A 22058-nucleotide genomic window follows, 5' to 3' on the forward strand; every position below is an offset into this window, starting at 1 on the left:
AGTAAGTGGAAAAGAAATTAAGTAAAAATGGCAGACAGCGTGGAACAATGAATTAAACAACAAACTGCACTGGGTAAATCCAGTTCCAGGTGTGCTGCTCAATCTCGTGGCAAGGAAATAATACAAGTAAATATGTCGTTTTAAATTGCATTAAATAAGTAGAAAGGAAATTAAGTAAAAATGGCAGACAGCGTGGAACAATGAATTCAACAACAAACTACACTGGGTAAATCCAGTTCTAGGTGTGCTGCTCAATCTCATGGCAAGCAAATAATACAAGTAAATATGTCCTTTTAAACTGCATTAAGTAAGTGCAAAGGAAATTAAGTAAAAATGGCTGACAGCTTGGAACAATGAAGTAAACAACAAACTGCACTTGGTAAAGTCAGTTCTAGGTGTGCTGCTCAATCTCGTGGCAAGGAAATAAAACAAGTAAATATGTCGTTTAAAGATTGCATTAAATAAGTAGAAAGGAAATTAAGTAAAAATGGCAGACAGCTTGGAACAATGAAGTAAACAACAAACTGCACTTGGTAAAGTCAGTTCTAGGTGTGCTGCTCAATCTCGTGGCAAGGAAATAAAACAAGTAAATATGTCGTTTAAAGATTGCATTAAATAAGTAGAAAGGAAATTAAGTAAAAATGGCAGACAGCTTGGAACAATGAAGTAAACAACAAACTGCACTTGATAAAGCCAGTTCTAGGTGTGGTGCTCAATCTCGTGGCAAGGAAATAAAAGAAGCAAATATGTCGTTAAAGGATTGCATTAAATAAGTAGAAAGGAAATTAAGTAAAAATGGCAGACAGCTTGGAACAATGAAGTAAACAACAAACTGCACTTGGTAAAGCCAGTTCTAGGTGTGCTGCTCAATCTCATGGCAAGGAAATAAAACAAGTAAATATGTCGTTTAAAGATTGCATTAAGTAAGTAGAAAGGAAATTAAGTAAAAATGGCAGACAGCTTAGAACTATGAAGTAAACAACAAACTGCACTTGGTAAAGCCAGTTCTAGGTGTGGTGCTCAATCTCGAGGCAAGGAAATAAAACAAGTAAATATTTAATTTAAAAAAAGCATTAAATAAGTAGAAAGGAAATTAAGTAAAAATGGCAGACAGCTTTTAACAATGAAGTAAACAAACTGCACTTGGTAAAGCCAGTTCTAGGTGTGGTGCTCAATCTCGTGGCAAGGAAATAAAACAAGTAAATATGTCGTTTAAAGATTGCATTAAATAGGTAGAAAGGAAATTAAGTAAAAATGGCAGACAGCTTGGAACAATGAAGTAAACAACAAACTGCACTTGGTAAAGCCAGTTCTAGGTGTGCTGCTCAATCTCGTGGCAAGGAAATAAAACAAGTAAATATGTCGTTTAAAGATTGCATTAAGTAAGTAGAAAGGAAACTAAGTAAAAATGGCAGACAGCTTAGAACAATGAAGTAAACAACAAACTGCACTTGGTAAAGGCAGTTCTAGGTGTGCTGCTCAATCTCGTGGCAAGGAAAGAAAACAAGTAAATGTGTCGTTTAAAGATTGCATTAAGTAGAAAGGAAACTAAGTAAAAATGGCAGACAGCTTGGAACAATGGAGTAAACAACAAACTGCACTGGGTAAATCCAGTTCTAGGTGTGCTGCTCAATCTCGTGGCAAGGAAATAATACAAGTAAATATGTCGTTTTAAATTGCAATAAATAAGTAGAAAGGAAATTAGGTAAAAATGGCAGACAGCTTGGAACAATGGAGTAAACAACAAACTGCACTGGGTAAATACAGTTCTAGGTTTGCTGCTCAATCTCGTGGCAAGTAAATAATGCAAGTAAGTGAGTCGTTTTAAACTGCATTAAATAAGTAGAAAGGAAATTAAGTAAAAAGGACAGACAGCTTGGAACAATGGAGTAAACAACAAACTGCACTGGGTAAATCCAGTTCTAGGTGTGCTGCTCAATCTCGTGGCAAGGAAATAATACAAGTAAATATGTCGTTTTAAATTGCATTAAATAAGTAGAAAGGAAATTAAGTAAAAATTGCAGACAGCGTGGAACAATGAAGTAAACAACAAATTACACTGGGTAAATCCAGTTCTATGTGTGCTGCTCAATCTCGTGGCAAGGAAATAATACAAGTAAATATGTCGTTTTAAATTGCATTAAATAAGTAGAAAGGAAATTAAGGAAAAAGGGCAGACAGCTTGGAACAATGGAGTAAACAACAAACTGCACTGGGTAAATCCAGTTCTAGGTGTGCTGCTCAATCTCGTGGCAAGGAAATAATTCAAGTAAATATGTCGTTTTAAATTGCAATAAATAAGTAGAAAGGAAATTAAGTAAAAATTGCAGACAGCATGGAACAATGAATTAAACAACAAACTACACTGGGTAAATCCAGTTCTATGTGTGCTGCTCAATCTCGTGGCAAGGAAATAATACAAGTAAATATGTCGTTTTAAATTTCAATAAATAAGTAGAAAGGAAATTAGGTAAAAATGGCAGACAGCTTGGAACAATGGAGTAAACAACAAACTGCACTGGGTAAATCTTTTAGGTGCGCTGCTCAATCTCGTGGCAAGGAAATAATACAAGTAAATATGTCGTTTTAAACTGCATTAAGTAAGTGGAAAGGAAATTAAGTAAAAATGGCAGACAGTGTGGAACAATGAAGTAAACAACAAACTGCACTGGGTAAATCCAGTTCTAGGTGTGCTGCTCAATCTCGTGGCAAGGAAATAATACAAGTAAATATGTCGTTTTAAACTGCATTAAGTAAGTGGAAAGGAAATTATGTAAAAATGGCAGACAGCGTGGAACAATGAATTAAACAACAAACTGCACTGGGTAAATCCAGTTCTAGGTGTGCTGCTCAATCTCGTGGCAAGGAAATAATACAAGTAAATATGTCGTTTTAAATTGCATTAAATAAGTAGAAAGGAAATTAGGTAAAAATGGCAGACAGCATGGAACAATGAATAAACAACAAACTGCACTGGGTAAATCCAGTTCTAGGTGTGCTGCTCAATCTCGTGGCAAGGAAATAATACAAGTAAATATGTCGTTTTAAATTGCATTAAATAAGTAGAAAGGAAATTAAGTAAAAATGGCAGACAGCGTGGAACAATGAATTAAACAACGAACTACACTGGGTAAATCTTTTAGGTGTGCTGCTCAATCTCGTGGCAAGGAAATAATACAAGTAAATATGTCGTTTTAAACTGCATTAAGTAAGTGGAAAGGAAATTAAGTAAAAATGGCAGACAGTGTGGAACAATGAAGTAAACAACAAACTGCACTGGGTAAATCCAGTTCTAGGTGTGCTGCTCAATCTCGTGGCAAGGAAATAATACAAGTAAATATGTCGTTTTAAACTGCATTAAGTAAGTGGAAAGGAAATTAAGTAAAAATGGCAGACAGTGTGGAACAATGAAGTAAACAACAAACTGCACTGGGTAAATCCAGTTCTAGGTGTGCTGCTCAATCTCGTGGCAAGGAAATATTACAAGTAAATATGTCGTTTTAAACTGCATTAAGTAAGTGGAAAAGAAATTAAGTAAAAATGGCAGACAGCGTGGAACAATGAATTAAACAACAAACTGCACTGGGTAAATCCAGTTCCAGGTGTGCTGCTCAATCTCGTGGCAAGGAAATAATACAAGTAAATATGTCGTTTTAAATTGCATTAAATAAGTAGAAAGGAAATTAAGTAAAAATGGCAGACAGCGTGGAACAATGAATTAAACAACAAACTACACTGGGTAAATCCAGTTCTAGGTGTGCTGCTCAATCTCATGGCAAGCAAATAATACAAGTAAATATGTCCTTTTAAACTGCATTAAGTAAGTGGAAAGGAAATTAAGTAAAAATGGCTGACAGCTTGGAACAATGAAGTAAACAACAAACTGCACTTGGTAAAGTCAGTTCTAGGTGTGCTGCTCAATCTCGTGGCAAGGAAATAAAACAAGTAAATGTGTCGTTTAAAGATTGCATTAAATAAGTAGAAAGGAAATTAAGTAAAAATGGCAGACAGCTTGGAACAATGAAGTAAACAACAAACTGCACTTGGTAAAGTCAGTTCTAGGTGTGCTGCTCAATCTCGTGGCAAGGAAATAAAACAAGTAAATATGTCGTTTAAAGATTGCATTAAATAAGTAGAAAGGAAATTAAGTAAAAATGGCAGACAGCTTAGAACAATGAAGTAAACAACAAACTGCACTTGGTAAAGCCAGTTCTAGGTGTGGTGCTCAATCTCGAGGCAAGGAAATAAAACAAGTAAATATTTATTTTAAAAAAAGCATTAAATAAGTAGAAAGGAAATTAAGTAAAAATGGCAGACAGCTTTTAACAATGAAGTAAACAAACTGCACTTGGTAAAGCCAGTTCTAGGTGTGGTGCTCAATCTCGTGGCAAGGAAATAAAACAAGTAAATATGTCGTTTAAAGATTGCATTAAATAGGTAGAAAGGAAATTAAGTAAAAATGGCAGACAGCTTGGAACAATGAAGTAAACAACAAACTGCACTTGGTAAAGCCAGTTCTAGGTGTGCTGCTCAATCTCGTGGCAAGGAAATAAAACAAGTAAATATGTCGTTTAAAGATTGCATTAAGTAAGTAGAAAGGAAACTAAGTAAAAATGGCAGACAGCTTAGAACAATGAAGTAAACAACAAACTGCACTTGGTAAAGGCAGTTCTAGGTGTGCTGCTCAATCTCGTGGCAAGGAAAGAAAACAAGTAAATGTGTCGTTTAAAGATTGCATTAAGTAGAAAGGAAACTAAGTAAAAATGGCAGACAGCTTGGAACAATGGAGTAAACAACAAACTGCACTGGGTAAATCCAGTTCTAGGTGTGCTGCTCAATCTCGTGGCAAGGAAATAATACAAGTAAATATGTCGTTTTAAATTGCAATAAATAAGTAGAAAGGAAATTAAGTAAAAATGGCAGACAGCTTGGAACAATGGAGTAATCAACAAACTGCACTGGGTAAATACAGTTCTAGGTGTGCTGGTCAATCTCGTGGCAAGTAAATAATGCAAGTAAGTATGTCGTTTTAAACTGCATTAAATAAGTAGAAAGGAAATTAAGTAAAAAGGACAGACAGCTTGGAACAATGGAGTAAACAACAAACTGCACTGGGTAAATCCAGTTCTAGGTGTGCTGCTCAATCTCGTGGCAAGGAAATAATACAAGTAAATATGTCGTTTTAAATTGCATTAAATAAGTAGAAAGGAAATTAAGTAAAAATTGCAGACAGCGTGGAACAATGAAGTAAACAACAAATTACACTGGGTAAATCCAGTTCTATGTGTGCTGCTCAATCTCGTGGCAAGGAAATAATACAAGTAAATATGTCGTTTTAAATTGCATTAAATAAGTAGAAAGGAAATTAAGGAAAAAGGGCAGACAGCTTGGAACAATGGAGTAAACAACAAACTGCACTGGGTAAATCCAGTTCTAGGTGTGCTGCTCAATCTCGTGGCAAGGAAATAATTAAAGTAAATATGTCGTTTTAAATTGCAATAAATAAGTAGAAAGGAAATTAAGTAAAAATTGCAGACAGCATGGAACAATGAATTAAACAACAAACTACACTGGGTAAATCCAGTTCTATGTGTGCTGCTCAATCTCGTGGCAAGGAAATAATACAAGTAAATATGTCGTTTTAAATTGCAATAAATAAGTAGAAAGGAAATTAGGTAAAAATGGCAGACAGCTTGGAACAATGGAGTAAACAACAAACTGCACTGGGTAAATCTTTTAGGTGTGCTGCTCAATCTCGTGGCAAGGAAATAATACAAGTAAATATGTCGTTTTAAACTGCATTAAGTAAGTGGAAAGGAAATTAAGTAAAAATGGCAGACAGTGTGGAACAATGAAGTAAACAACAAACTGCACTGGGTAAATCCAGTTCTAGGTGTGCTGCTCAATCTCGTGGCAAGGAAATAATACAAGTAAATATGTCGTTTTAAATTGCATTAAATAAGTAGAAAGGAAATTAAGTAAAAATTGCAGACAGCATGGAACAATGAATAAACAACAAACTGCACTGGGTAAATCCAGTTCTAGGTGTGCTGCTCAATCTCGTGGCAAGGAAATAATACAAGTAAATATGTCGTTTTAAATTGCATTAAATAAGTAGAAAGGAAATTAATTAAAAATGGCAGACAGCGTGGAACAATGAATTAAACAACGAATTACACTGGGTAAATCTTTTAGGTGTGGTGCTCAATCTCGTGGCAAGGAAATAATACAAGTAAATATGTCGTTTTAAACTGCATTAAGTAAGTGGAAAGGAAATTAAGTAAAAATGGCAGACAGTGTGGAACAATGAAGTAAACAACAAACTGCACTGGGTAAATCCAGTTCTAGGTGTGCTGCTCAATCTCGTGGCAAGGAAATAATACAAGTAAATATGTCGTTTTAAACTGCATTAAGTAAGTGGAAAGGAAATTATGTAAAAATGGCAGACAGCGTGGAACAATGAATTAAACAACAAACTGCACTGGGTAAATCCAGTTCTAGGTGTGCTGCTCAATCTCGTGGCAAGGAAATAATACAAGTAAATATGTCGTTTTAAATTGCATTAAATAAGTAGAAAGGAAATTAAGTAAAAATGGCAGACAGCGTGGAACAATGAATTAAACAACGAACTACAATGGGTAAATCTTTTAGGTGTGCTGCTCAATCTCGTGGCAAGGAAATAATACAAGTAAATATGTCGTTTTAAACTGCATTAAGTATGTGGAAAGGAAATTAAGTAAAAATGGCAGACAGTGTGGAACAATGAAGTAAACAACAAACTGCACTGGGTAAATCCAGTTCTAGGTGTGCTGCTCAATCTCGTGGCAAGGAAATAATACAAGTAAATATGTTGTTTTAAATTTCAATAAATAAGTAGAAAGGAAATTAAGTAAAAATGGCAGACAGCGTGGAACAATGAATTAAACAACGAACTACACTGGGTAAATCGAGTTCTAGGTGTGCTGCTCAATATCGTGGCAAGCAAATAATACAAGTAAATATGTCGTTTTAAACTGCATTAAGTAAGTGGAAAGGAAATTAAGTAAAAATGGCAGACAGCGTGGAACAATGAATTAAACAACAAACTGCACTAGGTAAATCCAGTTCTAGGTGTGCTGCTCAATCTCGTGGAAAGGAAATAATACAAGTAAATATGTTGTTTTAAATTGCAATAAATAAGTAGAAAGGAAATTAAGTAAAAATGGCAGACAGCGTGGAACAATGAATTAAACAACGAACTACACTGGGTAAATCCAGTTCTAGGTGTGCTGCTCAATCTCGTGGCAAGGAAATAATACAAGTAAATATGTCGTTTTAAACTGCATTAAGTAAGTGGAAAGGAAATTAAGTAAAAATGGCAGACAGCGTGGAACAATGAATTAAACAACAAACTGCACTAGGTAAATCCAGTTCTAGGTGTGCTGCTCAATCTCGTGGAAAGGTAATAATACAAGTAAATATGTCGTTTTAAATTGCAATAAATAAGTAGAAAGGAAATTAGGTAAAAATGGCAGACAGCTTGGAACAATGGAGTAAACAACAAACTGCACTGGGTAAATCCGGTTCTAGGTGTGCTGCTCAATCTCGTGGCAAGGAAATAATACAAGTAAATATGTCGTTTTAAACTGCATTAAGTAAGTGGAAAGGAAATTAAGTAAAAATGGCAGACAGTGTGGAACAATGAAGTAAACAACAAACTGCACTGGGTAAATCCAGTTCTAGGTGTGCTGCTCAATCTCGTGGCAAGGAAATATTACAAGTAAATATGTCGTTTTAAACTGCATTAAGTAAGTGGAAAAGAAATTAAGTAAAAATGGCAGACAGCGTGGAACAATGAATTAAACAACAAACTGCACTGGGTAAATCCAGTTCCAGGTGTGCTGCTCAATCTCGTGGCAAGGAAATAATACAAGTAAATATGTCCTTTTAAACTGCATTAAGTAAGTGGAAAGGAAATTAAGTAAAAATGGCAGACAGCTTGGAACAATGAAGTAAACAACAAACTGCACTTGGTAAAGTCAGTTCTAGGTGTGCTGCTCAATCTCGTGGCAAGGAAATAAAACAAGTAAATGTGTCGTTTAAAGATTGCATTAAATAAGTAGAAAGGAAATTAAGTAAAAATGGCAGACAGCTTGGAACAATGAAGTAAACAACAAACTGCACTTGGTAAAGTCAGTTCTAGGTGTGCTGCTCAATCTCTTGGCAAGGAAATAAAACAAGTAAATATGTCGTTTAAAGATTGCATTAAAAAGGTAGAAAGGAAATTAAGTAAAAATGGCAGACAGCTTGGAACAATGAAGTAAACAACAAACTGCACTTGGTAAAGTCAGTTCTAGGTGTGCTGCTCAATCTCGTGGCAAGGAAATAAAACAAGTAAATATGTCGTTTAAAGATTGCATTAAATAAGTAGAAAGGAAATTAAGTAAAAATGGCAGACAGCTTGGAACAATGAAGTAAACAACAAACTGCACTTGATAAAGCCAGTTCTAGGTGTGGTGCTCAATCTCGTGGCAAGGAAATAAAAGAAGCAAATATGTCGTTTTAAACTGCATTAAGTAAGTGGAAAGGAAATTAAGTAAAAATGGCAGACAGCGTGGAACAATGAATTAAACAACAAACTGCACTGGGTAAATCCAGTTCTAGGTGTGCTGCTCAATCTCGTGGCAAGGAAATAATACAAGTAAATATGTCGTTTTAAATTGCATTAAATAAGTAGAAAGGAAATTAAGTAAAAATGGCAGACAGCGTGGAACAATGAATTAAACAACGAACTACACTGGGTAAATCCAGTTCTAGGTGTGCTGCTCAATCTCGTGGCAAGGAAATAATACAAGTAAATATGTCGTTTTAAACTGCATTAAGTAAGTGGAAAGGAAATTAAGTAAAAATGGCAGACAGCGTGGAACAATGAATTAAACAACAAACTGCACTAGGTAAATCCAGTTCTAGGTGTGCTGCTCAATCTCGTGGAAAGGAAATAATACAAGTAAATATGTTGTTTTAAATTGCAATAAATAGGTAGAAAGGAAATTAAGTAAAAATGGCAGACAGCGTGGAACAATGAATTAAACAACGAACTACACTGGGTAAATCCAGTTCTAGGTGTGCTGCTCAATCTCGTGGCAAGGAAATAATACAAGTAAATATGTTGTTTTAAATTGCAATAAATAAGTAGAAAGGAAATTAAGTAAAAATGGCAGACAGCTTGGAACAATGGAGTAAACAACAAACTGCACTGGGTAAATCCGGTTCTAGGTGTGCTGCTCAATCTCGTGGCAAGGAAATAATACAAGTAAATATGTCGTTTTAAACTGCATTAAGTAAGTGGAAAGGAAATTAAGTAAAAATGGCAGACAGTGTGGAACAATGAAGTAAACAACAAACTGCACTGGGTAAATCCAGTTCTAGGTGTGCTGCTCAATCTCGTGGCAAGAAAATATTACAAGTAAATATGTCGTTTTAAACTGCATTAAGTAAGTGGAAAAGAAATTAAGTAAAAATGGCAGACAGCGTGGAACAATGAATTAAACAACAAACTGCACTGGGTAAATCCAGTTCCAGGTGTGCTGCTCAATCTCGTGGCAAGGAAATAATACAAGTAAATATGTCCTTTTAAACTGCATTAAGTAAGTGGAAAGGAAATTAAGTAAAAATGGCAGACAGCTTGGAACAATGAAGTAAACAACAAACTGCACTTGGTAAAGTCAGTTCTAGGTGTGCTGCTCAATCTCGTGGCAAGGAAATAAAACAAGTAAATGTATCGTTTAAAGATCGCATTAAATAAGTAGAAAGGAAATTAAGTAAAAATGGCAGACAGCTTGGAACAATGAAGTAAACAACAAACTGCACTTGGTAAAGTCAGTTCTAGGTGTGCTGCTCAATCTCGTGGCAAGGAAATAAAACAAGTAAATATGTCGTTTAAAGATTGCATTAAATAAGTAGAAAGGAAATTAAGTAAAAATGGCAGACAGCTTGGAACAATGAAGTAAACAACAAACTGCACTTGATAAAGCCAGTTCTAGGTGTGGTGCTCAATCTCGTGGCAAGGAAATAAAAGAAGCAAATATGTCGTTAAAGGATTGCATTAAATAAGTAGAAAGGAAATTAAGTAAAAATGGCAGACAGCTTGGAACAATGAAGTAAACAACAAACTGCACTTGGTAAAGCCAGTTCTAGGTGTGCTGCTCAATCTCATGGCAAGGAAATAAAACAAGTAAATATGTCGTTTAAAGATTGCATTAAGTAAGTAGAAAGGAAATTAAGTAAAAATGGCAGACAGCTTAGAACAATGAAGTAAACAACAAACTGCACTTGGTAAAGCCAGTTCTAGGTGTGGTGCTCAATCTCGAGGCAAGGAAATAAAACAAGTAAATATTTAATTTAAAAAAAGCATTAAATAAGTAGAAAGGAAATTAAGTAAAAATGGCAGACAGCTTTTAACAATGAAGTAAACAAACTGCACTTGGTAAAGCCAGTTCTAGGTGTGGTGCTCAATCTCGTGGCAAGGAAATAAAACAAGTAAATATGTCGTTTAAAGATTGCATTAAATAGGTAGAAAGGAAATTATGCAAAAATGGCAGACAGCTTGGAACAATGAAGTAAACAACAAACTGCACTTGGTAAAGCCAGTTCTAGGTGTGCTGCTCAATCTCGTGGCAAGGAAATAAAACAAGTAAATATGTCGTTTAAAGATTGCATTAAGTAAGTAGAAAGGAAACTAAGTAAAAATGGCAGACAGCTTAGAACAATGAAGTAAACAACAAACTGCACTTGGTAAAGGCAGTTCTAGGTGTGCTGCTCAATCTCGTGGCAAGGAAAGAAAACAAGTAAATGTGTCGTTTAAAGATTGCATTAAGTAGAAAGGAAACTAAGTAAAAATGGCAGACAGCTTGGAACAATGGAGTAAACAACAAACTGCACTGGGTAAATCCAGTTCTAGGTGTGCTGCTCAATCTCGTGGCAAGGAAATAATACAAGTAAATATGTCGTTTTAAATTGCAATAAATAAGTAGAAAAAAAATTTAGTAAAAATGGCAGACAGCTTGGAACAATGGAGTAAACAACAAACTGCACTGGGTAAATACAGTTCTAGGTGTGCTGCTCAATCTCGTGGCAAGTAAATAATGCAAGTAAGTATGTCGTTTTAAACTGCATTAAATAAGTAGAAAGGAAATTAAGTAAAAAGGACAGACAGCTTGGAACAATGGAGTAAACAACAAACTGCACTGGGTAAATCCAGTTCTAGGTGTGCTGCTCAATCTCGTGGCAAGGAAATAATACAAGTAAATATGTCGTTTTAAATTGCATTAAATAAGTAGAAAGGAAATTAAGTAAAAATTGCAGACAGCGTGGAACAATGAAGTAAACAACAAATTACACTGGGTATATCCAGTTCTATGTGTGCTGCTCAATCTCGTGGCAAGGAAATAATACAAGTAAATATGTCGTTTTAAATTGCAATAAATAAGTAGAAAGGAAATTAGGTAAAAATGGCAGACAGCTTGGAACAATGGAGTAAACAACAAACTGCACTGGGTAATTCTTTTAGGTGTGCTGCTCAATCTCGTGGCAAGGAAATAATACAAGTAAATATGTCGTTTTAAACTGCATTAAGTAAGTGGAAAGGAAATTAAGTAAAAATGGCAGACAGTGTGGAACAATGAAGTAAACAACAAACTGCACTGGGTAAATCCAGTTCTAGGTGTGCTGCTCAATCTCGTGGCAAGGAAATAATACAAGTAAATATGTCGTTTTAAATTGCATTAAATAAGTAGAAAGGAAATTAAGTAAAAATTGCAGACAGCATGGAACAATGAATTAAACAACAAACTGCACTGGGTAAATCCAGTTCTAGGTGTGCTGCTCAATCTCGTGGCAAGGAAATAATACAAGTAAATATGTCGTTTTAAATTGCATTAAATAAGTAGAAAGGAAATTAAGTAAAAATGGCAGACAGCGTGGAACAATGAATTAAACAACGAACTACACTGGGTAAATCTTTTAGGTGTGCTGCTCAATCTCGTGGCAAGGAAATAATACAAGTAAATATGTCGTTTTAAACTGCATTAAGTAAGTGGAAAGGAAATTAAGTAAAAATGGCAGACAGTGTGGAACAATGAAGTAAACAACAAACTGCACTGGGTAAATCCAGTTCTAGGTGTGCTGCTCAATCTCGTGGCAAGGAAATAATACAAGTAAATATGTTGTTTTAAATTGCAATAAATAAGTAGAAAGGAAATTAAGTAAAAATGGCAGACAGCGTGGAACAATGAATTAAACAACGAACTACACTGGGTAAATCCAGTTCAAGGTGTGCTGCTCAATCTCGTGGCAAGGAAATAATACAAGTAAATATGTCGTTTTAAACTGCATTAAGTAAGTGGAAAGGAAATTAAGTAAAAATGGCAGACAGCGTGGAACAATGAATTAAACAACGAACTACACTGGGTAAATCCAGTTCTAGGTGTGCTGCTCAATCTCGTGGCAAGGAAATAATACAAGTAAATATGTCGTTTTAAACTGCATTAAGTAAGTGGAAAGGAAATTAAGTAAAAATGGCAGACAGCGTGGAACAATGAATTAAACAACAAACTGCACTGGGTAAATCCAGTTCTAGGTGTGCTGCTCAATCTCGTGGCAAGGAAATAAAACAAGTAAATATGTCGTTTAAAGATTGCATTAAATAAGTAGAAAGGAAATTAAGTAAAAATGGCAGACAGCTTGGAACAATGAAGTAAACAACAAACTGCACTTGGTAAAGTCAGTTCTAGGTGTGCTGCTCAATCTCGTGGCAAGGAAATAAAACAAGTAAATATGTCGTTTAAAGATTGCATTAAATAAGTAGAAAGGAAATTAAGTAAAAATGGCAGACAGCTTGGAACAATGAAGTAAACAACAAACTGCACTTGGTAAAGTCAGTTCTAGGTGTGCTGCTCAATCTCGTGGCAAGGAAATAAAACAAGTAAATATGTCGTTTAAAGATTGCATTAAATAAGTAGAAAGGAAATTAAGTAAAAATGGCAGACAGCTTGGAACAATGAAGTAAACAACAAACTGCACTTGATAAAGCCAGTTCTAGGTGTGGTGCTCAATCTCGTGGCAAGAAAATAAAAGAAGCAAATATGTCGTTAAAGGATTGCATTAAATAAGTAGAAAGGAAATTCAGTAAAAATGGCAGACAGCTTGGAACAATGAAGTAAACAACAAACTGCACTTGGTAAAGCCAGTTCTAGGTGTGCTGCTCAATCTCATGGCAAGGAAATAAAACAAGTAAATATGTCGTTTAAAGATTGCATTAAGTAAGTAGAAAGGAAATTAAGTAAAAATGGCAGACAGCTTAGAACAATGAAGTAAACAACAAACTGCACTTGGTAAAGCCAGTTCTAGGTGTGGTGCTCAATCTCGAGGCAAGGAAATAAAACAAGTAAATATTTAATTTAAAAAAAGCATTAAATAAGTAGAAAGGAAATTAAGTAAAAATGGCAGACAGCTTTTAACAATGAAGTAAACAAACTGCACTTGGTAAAGCCAGTTCTAGGTGTGGTGCTCAATCTCGTGGCAAGGAAATAAAACAAGTAAATATGTCGTTTAAAGATTGCATTAAATAAGTAGAAAGGAAATTAAGTAAAAATGGCAGACAGCTTGGAACAATGAAGTAAACAACAAACTGCACTTGGTAAAGCCAGTTCTAGGTGTGCTGCTCAATCTCGTGGCAAGGAAATAAAACAAGTAAATATGTCGTTTAAAGATTGCATTAAGTAAGTAGAAAGGAAACTAAGTAAAAATGGCAGACAGCTTGGAACAATGGAGTAAACAACAAACTGCACTGGGTAAATCCAGTTCTAGGTGTGCTGCTCAATCTCGTGGCAAGGAAATAATACAAGTAAATATGTCGTTTTAAATTGCAATAAAAAGTAGAAAGGAAATTAAGTAAAAATGGCAGACAGCTTGGAACAATGGAGTAAACAACAAACTGCACTGGGTAAATACAGTTCTAGGTGTGCTGCTCAATCTCGTGGCAAGTAAATAATGCAAGTAAGTATGTCGTTTTAAACTGCATTAAATAAGTAGAAAGGAAATTAAGTAAAAAGGACAGACAGCTTGGAACAATGGAGTAAACAACAAACTGCACTGGGTAAATTCAGTTCTAGGTGTGCTGCTCAATCTCGTGGCAAGGAAATAATACAAGTAAATATGTCGTTTTAAATTGCATTAAATAAGTAGAAAGGAAATTAAGTAAAAATTGCAGACAGCGTGGAACAATGAAGTAAACAACAAATTACACTGGGTAAATCCAGTTCTATGTGTGCTGCTCAATCTCGTGGCAAGGAAATAATACAAGTAAATATGTCGTTTTAAACTGCATTAAGTAAGTGGAAAGGAAATTAAGTAAAAATGGCAGACAGTGTGGAACAATGAAGTAAACAACAAACTGCACTGGGTAAATCCAGTTCTAGGTGTGCTGCTCAATCTCGTGGCAAGGAAATAATACAAGTAAATATGTTGTTTTAAATTGCAATAAATAAGTAGAAAGGAAATTAAGTAAAAATGGCAGACAGCGTGGAACAATGAATTAAACAACGAACTACACTGGGTAAATCCAGTTCAAGGTGTGCTGCTCAATCTCGTGGCAAGGAAATAATACAAGTAAATATGTCGTTTTAAACTGCATTAAGTAAGTGGAAAGGAAATTAAGTAAAAATGGCAGACAGCGTGGAACAATGAATTAAACAACGAACTACACTGGGTAAATCCAGTTCTAGGTGTGCTGCTCAATCTCGTGGCAAGGAAATAATACAAGTAAATATGTCGTTTTAAACTGCATTAAGTAAGTGGAAAGGAAATTAAGTAAAAATGGCAGACAGCGTGGAACAATGAATTAAACAACAAACTGCACTGGGTAAATCCAGTTCTAGGTGTGCTGCTCAATCTCGTGGCAAGGAAATAAAACAAGTAAATATGTCGTTTAAAGATTGCATTAAATAAGTAGAAAGGAAATTAAGTAAAAATGGCAGACAGCTTGGAACAATGAAGTAAACAACAAACTGCACTTGGTAAAGTCAGTTCTAGGTGTGCTGCTCAATCTCGTGGCAAGGAAATAAAACAAGTAAATATGTCGTTTAAAGATTGCATTAAATAAGTAGAAAGGAAATTAAGTAAAAATGGCAGACAACTTGGAACAATGAAGTAAACAACAAACTGCACTTGGTAAAGTCAGTTCTAGGTGTGCTGCTCAATCTCGTGGCAAGGAAATAAAACAAGTAAATATGTCGTTTAAAGATTGCATTAAATAAGTAGAAAGGAAATTAAGTAAAAATGGCAGACAGCTTGGAACAATGAAGTAAACAACAAACTGCACTTGATAAAGCCAGTTCTAGGTGTGGTGCTCAATCTCGTGGCAAGAAAATAAAAGAAGCAAATATGTCGTTAAAGGATTGCATTAAATAAGTAGAAAGGAAATTAAGTAAAAATGGCAGACAGCTTGGAACAATGAAGTAAACAACAAACTGCACTTGGTAAAGCCAGTTCTAGGTGTGCTGCTCAATCTCATGGCAAGGAAATAAAACAAGTAAATATGTCGTTTAAAGATTGCATTAAGTAAGTAGAAAGGAAATTAAGTAAAAATGGCAGACAGCTTAGAGCAATGAAGTAAACAACAAACTGCACTTGGTAAAGCCAGTTCTAGGTGTGGTGCTCAATCTCGAGGCAAGGAAATAAAACAAGTAAATATTTAATTTAAAAAAAGCATTAAATAAGTAGAAAGGAAATTAAGTAAAAATGGCAGACAGCTTTTAACAATGAAGTAAACAAACTGCACTTGGTAAAGCCAGTTCTAGGTGTGGTGCTCAATCTCGTGGCAAGGAAATAAAACAAGTAAATATGTCGTTTAAAGATTGCATTAAATAAGTAGAAAGGAAATTAAGTAAAAATGGCAGACAGCTTGGAACAATGAAGTAAACAACAAACTGCACTTGGTAAAGCCAGTTCTAGGTGTGCTGCTCAATCTCGTGGCAAGGAAATAAAACAAGTAAATATGTCGTTTAAAGATTGCATTAAGTAAGTAGAAAGAAAACTAAGTAAAAATGGCAGACAGCTTGGAACAATGGAGTAAACAACAAACTGCACTGGGTAAATCCAGTTCTAGGTGTGCTGCTCAATCTCGTGGCAAGGAAATAATACAAGTAAATATGTCGTTTTAAATTGCAATAAAAAGTAGAAAGGAAATTAAGTAAAAATGGCAGACAGCTTGGAACAATGGAGTAAACAACAAACTGCACTGGGTAAATACAGTTCTAGGTGTGCTGCTCAATCTCGTGGCAAGTAAATAATGCAAGTAAGTATGTCGTTTTAAACTGCATTAAATAAGTAGAAAGGAAATTAAGTAAAAAGGACAGACAGCTTGGAACAATGGAGTAAACAACAAACTGCACTGGGTAAATTCAGTTCTAGGTGTGCTGCTCAATCTCGTGGCAAGGAAATAATACAAGTAAATATGTCGTTTTAAATTGCATTAAATAAGTAGAAAGGAAATTAAGTAAAAATTGCAGACAGCGTGGAACAATGAAGTAAACAACAAATTACACTGGGTAAATCCAGTTCTATGTGTGCTGCTCAATCTCGTGGCAAGGAAATAATACAAGTAAATATGTCGTTTTAAACTGCATTAAGTAAGTGGAAAGGAAATTAAGTAAAAATGGCAGACAGTGTGGAACAATGAAGTAAACAACAAACTGCACTGGGTAAATCCAGTTCTAGGTGTGCTGCTCAATCTCGTGGCAAGGAAATAATACAAGTAAATATGTTGTTTTAAATTGCAATAAATAAGTAGAAAGGAAATTAAGTAAAAATGGCAGACAGCGTGGAACAATGAATTAAACAACGAACTACACTGGGTAAATCCAGTTCAAGGTGTGCTGCTCAATCTCGTGGCAAGGAAATAATACAAGTAAATATGTCGTTTTAAACTGCATTAAGTAAGTGGAAAGGAAATTAAGTAAAAATGGCAGACAGCGTGGAACAATGAATTAAACAACGAACTACACTGGGTAAATCCAGTTCTAGGTGTGCTGCTCAATCTCGTGGCAAGGAAATAATACAAGTAAATATGTCGTTTTAAACTGCATTAAGTAAGTGGAAAGGAAATTAAGTAAAAATGGCAGACAGCGTGGAACAATGAATTAAACAACAAACTGCACTGGGTAAATCCAGTTCTAGGTGTGCTGCTCAATCTCGTGGCAAGGAAATAAAACAAGTAAATATGTCGTTTAAAGATTGCATTAAATAAGTAGAAAGGAAATTAAGTAAAAATGGCAGACAGCTTGGAACAATGAAGTAAACAACAAACTGCACTTGGTAAAGTCAGTTCTAGGTGTGCTGCTCAATCTCGTGGCAAGGAAATAAAACAAGTAAATATGTCGTTTAAAGATTGCATTAAATAAGTAGAAAGGAAATTAAGTAAAAATGGCAGACAGCTTGGAACAATGAAGTAAACAACAAACTGCACTTGGTAAAGTCAGTTCTAGGTGTGCTGCTCAATCTCGTGGCAAGGAAATAAAACAAGTAAATATGTCGTTTAAAGATTGCATTAAATAAGTAGAAAGGAAATTAAGTAAAAATGGCAGACAGCTTGGAACAATGAAGTAAACAACAAACTGCACTTGATAAAGCCAGTTCTAGGTGTGGTGCTCAATCTCGTGGCAAGAAAATAAAAGAAGCAAATATGTCGTTAAAGGATTGCATTAAATAAGTAGAAAGGAAATTAAGTAAAAATGGCAGACAGCTTGGAACAATGAAGTAAACAACAAACTGCACTTGGTAAAGCCAGTTCTAGGTGTGCTGCTCAATCTCATGGCAAGGAAATAAAAACAAGTAAATATGTCGTTTAAAGATTGCATTAAGTAAGTAGAAAGGAAATTAAGTAAAAATGGCAGACAGCTTAGAACAATGAAGTAAACAACAAACTGCACTTGGTAAAGCCAGTTCTAGGTGTGGTGCTCAATCTCGAGGCAAGGAAATAAAACAAGTAAATATTTAATTTAAAAAAAGCATTAAATAAGTAGAAAGGAAATTAAGTAAAAATGGCAGACAGCTTTTAACAATGAAGTAAACAAACTGCACTTGGTAAAGCCAGTTCTAGGTGTGGTGCTCAATCTCGTGGCAAGGAAATAAAACAAGTAAATATGTCGTTTAAAGATTGCATTAAATAAGTAGAAAGGAAATTAAGTAAAAATGGCAGACAGCTTGGAACAATGAAGTAAACAACAAACTGCACTTGGTAAAGCCAGTTCTAGGTGTGCTGCTCAATCTCGTGGCAAGGAAATAAAACAAGTAAATATGTCGTTTAAAGATTGCATTAAGTAAGTAGAAAGGAAACTAAGTAAAAATGGCAGACAGCTTGGAACAATGGAGTAAACAACAAACTGCACTGGGTAAATCCAGTTCTAGGTGTGCTGCTCAATCTCGTGGCAAGGAAATAATACAAGTAAATATGTCGTTTTAAATTGCAATAAAAAGTAGAAAGGAAATAAGTAAAAATGGCAGACAGCTTGAAACAATGGAGTAAACAACAAACTGCACTGGGTAAATACAGTTCTAGGTGTGCTGCTCAATCTCGTGGCAAGTAAATAATGCAAGTAAGTATGTCGTTTTAAACTGCATTAAATAAGTAGAAAGGAAATTAAGTAAAAAGGACAGACAGCTTGGAACAATGGAGTAAACAACAAACTGCACTGGGTAAATTCAGTTCTAGGTGTGCTGCTCAATCTCGTGGCAAGGAAATAATACAAGTAAATATGCCGTTTTAAATTGCATTAAATAAGTAGAAAGGAAATTAAGTAAAAATTGCAGACAGCGTGGAACAATGAAGTAAACAACAAATTACACTGGGTAAATCCAGTTCTATGTGTGCTGCTCAATCTCGTGGCAAGGAAATAATACAAGTAAATATGTCGTTTTAAACTGCATTAAGTAAGTGGAAAGGAAATTAAGTAAAAATGGCAGACAGTGTGGAACAATGAAGTAAACAACAAACTGCACTGGGTAAATCCAGTTCTAGGTGTGCTGCTCAATCTCGTGGCAAGGAAATAATACAAGTAAATATGTTGTTTTAAATTGCAATAAATAAGTAGAAAGGAAATTAAGTAAAAATGGCAGACAGCGTGGAACAATGAATAAACAACGAACTACACTGGGTAAATCCAGTTCAAGGTGTGCTGCTCAATCTCGTGGCAAGGAAATAATACAAGTAAATATGTCGTTTTAAACTGCATTAAGTAAGTGGAAAGGAAATTAAGTAAAAATGGCAGACAGCGTGGAACAATGAATTAAACAACGAACTACACTGGGTAAATCCAGTTCTAGGTGTGCTGCTCAATCTCGTGGCAAGGAAATAATACAAGTAAATATGTCGTTTTAAACTGCATTAAGTAAGTGGAAAGGAAATTAAGTAAAAATGGCAGACAGCGTGGAACAATGAATTAAACAACAAACTGCACTGGGTAAATCCAGTTCTAGGTGTGCTGCTCAATCTCGTGGCAAGGAAATAAAACAAGTAAATATGTCGTTTAAAGATTGCATTAAATAAGTAGAAAGGAAATTAAGTAAAAATGGCAGACAGCTTGGAACAATGAAGTAAACAACAAACTGCACTTGGTAAAGTCAGTTCTAGGTGTGCTGCTCAATCTCGTGGCAAGGAAATAAAACAAGTAAATATGTCGTTTAAAGATTGCATTAAATAAGTAGAAAGGAAATTAAGTAAAAATGGCAGACAGCTTGGAACAATGAAGTAAACAACAAACTGCACTTGGTAAAGTCAGTTCTAGGTGTGCTGCTCAATCTCGTGGCAAGGAAATAAAACAAGTAAATATGTCGTTTAAAGATTGCATTAAATAAGTAGAAAGGAAATTAAGTAAAAATGGCAGACAGCTTGGAACAATGAAGTAAACAACAAACTGCACTTGATAAAGCCAGTTCTAGGTGTGGTGCTCAATCTCGTGGCAAGAAAATAAAAGAAGCAAATATGTCGTTAAAGGATTGCATTAAATAAGTAGAAAGGAAATTAAGTAAAAATGGCAGACAGCTTGGAACAATGAAGTAAACAACAAACTGCACTTGGTAAAGCCAGTTCTAGGTGTGCTGCTCAATCTCATGGCAAGGAAATAAAACAAGTAAATATGTCGTTTAAAGATTGCATTAAGTAAGTAGAAAGGAAATTAAGTAAAAATGGCAGACAGCTTAGAACAATGAAGTAAACAACAAACTGCACTTGGTAAAGCCAGTTCTAGGTGTGGTGCTCAATCTCGAGGCAAGGAAATAAAACAAGTAAATATTTAATTTAAAAAAAGCATTAAATAAGTAGAAAGGAAATTAAGTAAAAATGGCAGACAGCTTTTAACAATGAAGTAAACAAACTGCACTTGGTAAAGCCAGTTCTAGGTGTGGTGCTCAATCTCGTGGCAAGGAAATAAAACAAGTAAATATGTCGTTTAAAGATTGCATTAAATAAGTAGAAAGGAAATTAAGTAAAAATGGCAGACAGCTTGGAACAATGAAGTAAACAACAAACTGCACTTGGTAAAGCCAGTTCTAGGTGTGCTGCTCAATCTCGTGGCAAGGAAATAAAACAAGTAAATATGTCGTTTAAAGATTGCATTAAGTAAGTAGAAAGGAAACTAAGTAAAAATGGCAGACAGCTTGGAACAATGGAGTAAACAACAAACTGCACTGGGTAAATCCAGTTCTAGGTGTGCTGCTCAATCTCGTGGCAAGGAAATAATACAAGTAAATATGTCGTTTTAAATTGCAATAAAAAGTAGAAAGGAAATAAGTAAAAATGGCAGACAGCTTGAAACAATGGAGTAAACAACAAACTGCACTGGGTAAATACAGTTCTAGGTGTGCTGCTCAATCTCGTGGCAAGTAAATAATGCAAGTAAGTATGTCGTTTTAAACTGCATTAAATAAGTAGAAAGGAAATTAAGTAAAAAGGACAGACAGCTTGGAACAATGGAGTAAACAACAAACTGCACTGGGTAAATTCAGTTCTAGGTGTGCTGCTCAATCTCGTGGCAAGGAAATAATACAAGTAAATATGTCGTTTTAAATTGCAATAAATAAGTAGAAAGGAAATTAAGTAAAAATTGCAGACAGCGTGGAACAATGAAGTAAACAACAAATTACACTGGGTAAATCCAGTTCTATGTGTGCTGCTCAATCTCGTGGCAAGGAAATAATACAAGTAAATATGTCGTTTTAAATTGCATTAAATAAGTAGAAAGGAAATTAAGGAAAAAGGGCAGACAGCTTGGAACAATGGAGTAAACAACAAACTGCACTGGGTAAATCCAGTTCTAGGTGTGCTGCTCAATCTCGTGGCAAGGAAATAATTCAAGTAAATATGTCGTTTTAAATTGCATTAAATAAGTAGAAAGGAAATTAAGTAAAAATTGCAGACAGCATGGAACAATGAATTAAACAACAAACTACACTGGGTAAATCCAGTTCTATGTGTGCTGCTCAATCTCGTGGCAAGGAAATAATACAAGTAAATATGTCGTTTTAAATTGCAATAAATAAGTAGAAAGGAAATTAGGTAAAAATGGCAGACAGCTTGGAACAATGGAGTAAACAACAAACTGCACTGGGTAAATCTTTTAGGTGTGCTGCTCAATCTCGTGGCAAGGAAATAATACAAGTAAATATGTCGTTTTAAACTGCATTAAGTAAGTGGAAAGGAAATTAAGTAAATATGGCAGACAGTGTGGAACAATGAAGTAAACAACAAACTGCACTGGGTAAATCCAGTTCTAGGTGTGCTGCTCAATCTCGTGGCAAGGAAATAATACAAGTAAATATGTCGTTTTAAATTGCATCAAATAAGTAGAAAGGAAATTAAGTAAAAATTGCAGACAGCATGGAACAATGAATTAAACAACAAACTGCACTGGGTAAATCCAGTTCTAGGTGTGCTGCTCAATCTCGTGGCAAGGAAATAATACAAGTAAATATGTCGTTTTAAATTGCATTAAATAAGTAGAAAGGAAATTAAGTAAAAATGGCAG

Source organism: Amblyomma americanum, chromosome 10, assembly GCF_052857255.1.
Source record: "Amblyomma americanum isolate KBUSLIRL-KWMA chromosome 10, ASM5285725v1, whole genome shotgun sequence".
In the NCBI taxonomy this organism is placed as follows: domain Eukaryota; kingdom Metazoa; phylum Arthropoda; class Arachnida; order Ixodida; family Ixodidae; genus Amblyomma; species Amblyomma americanum.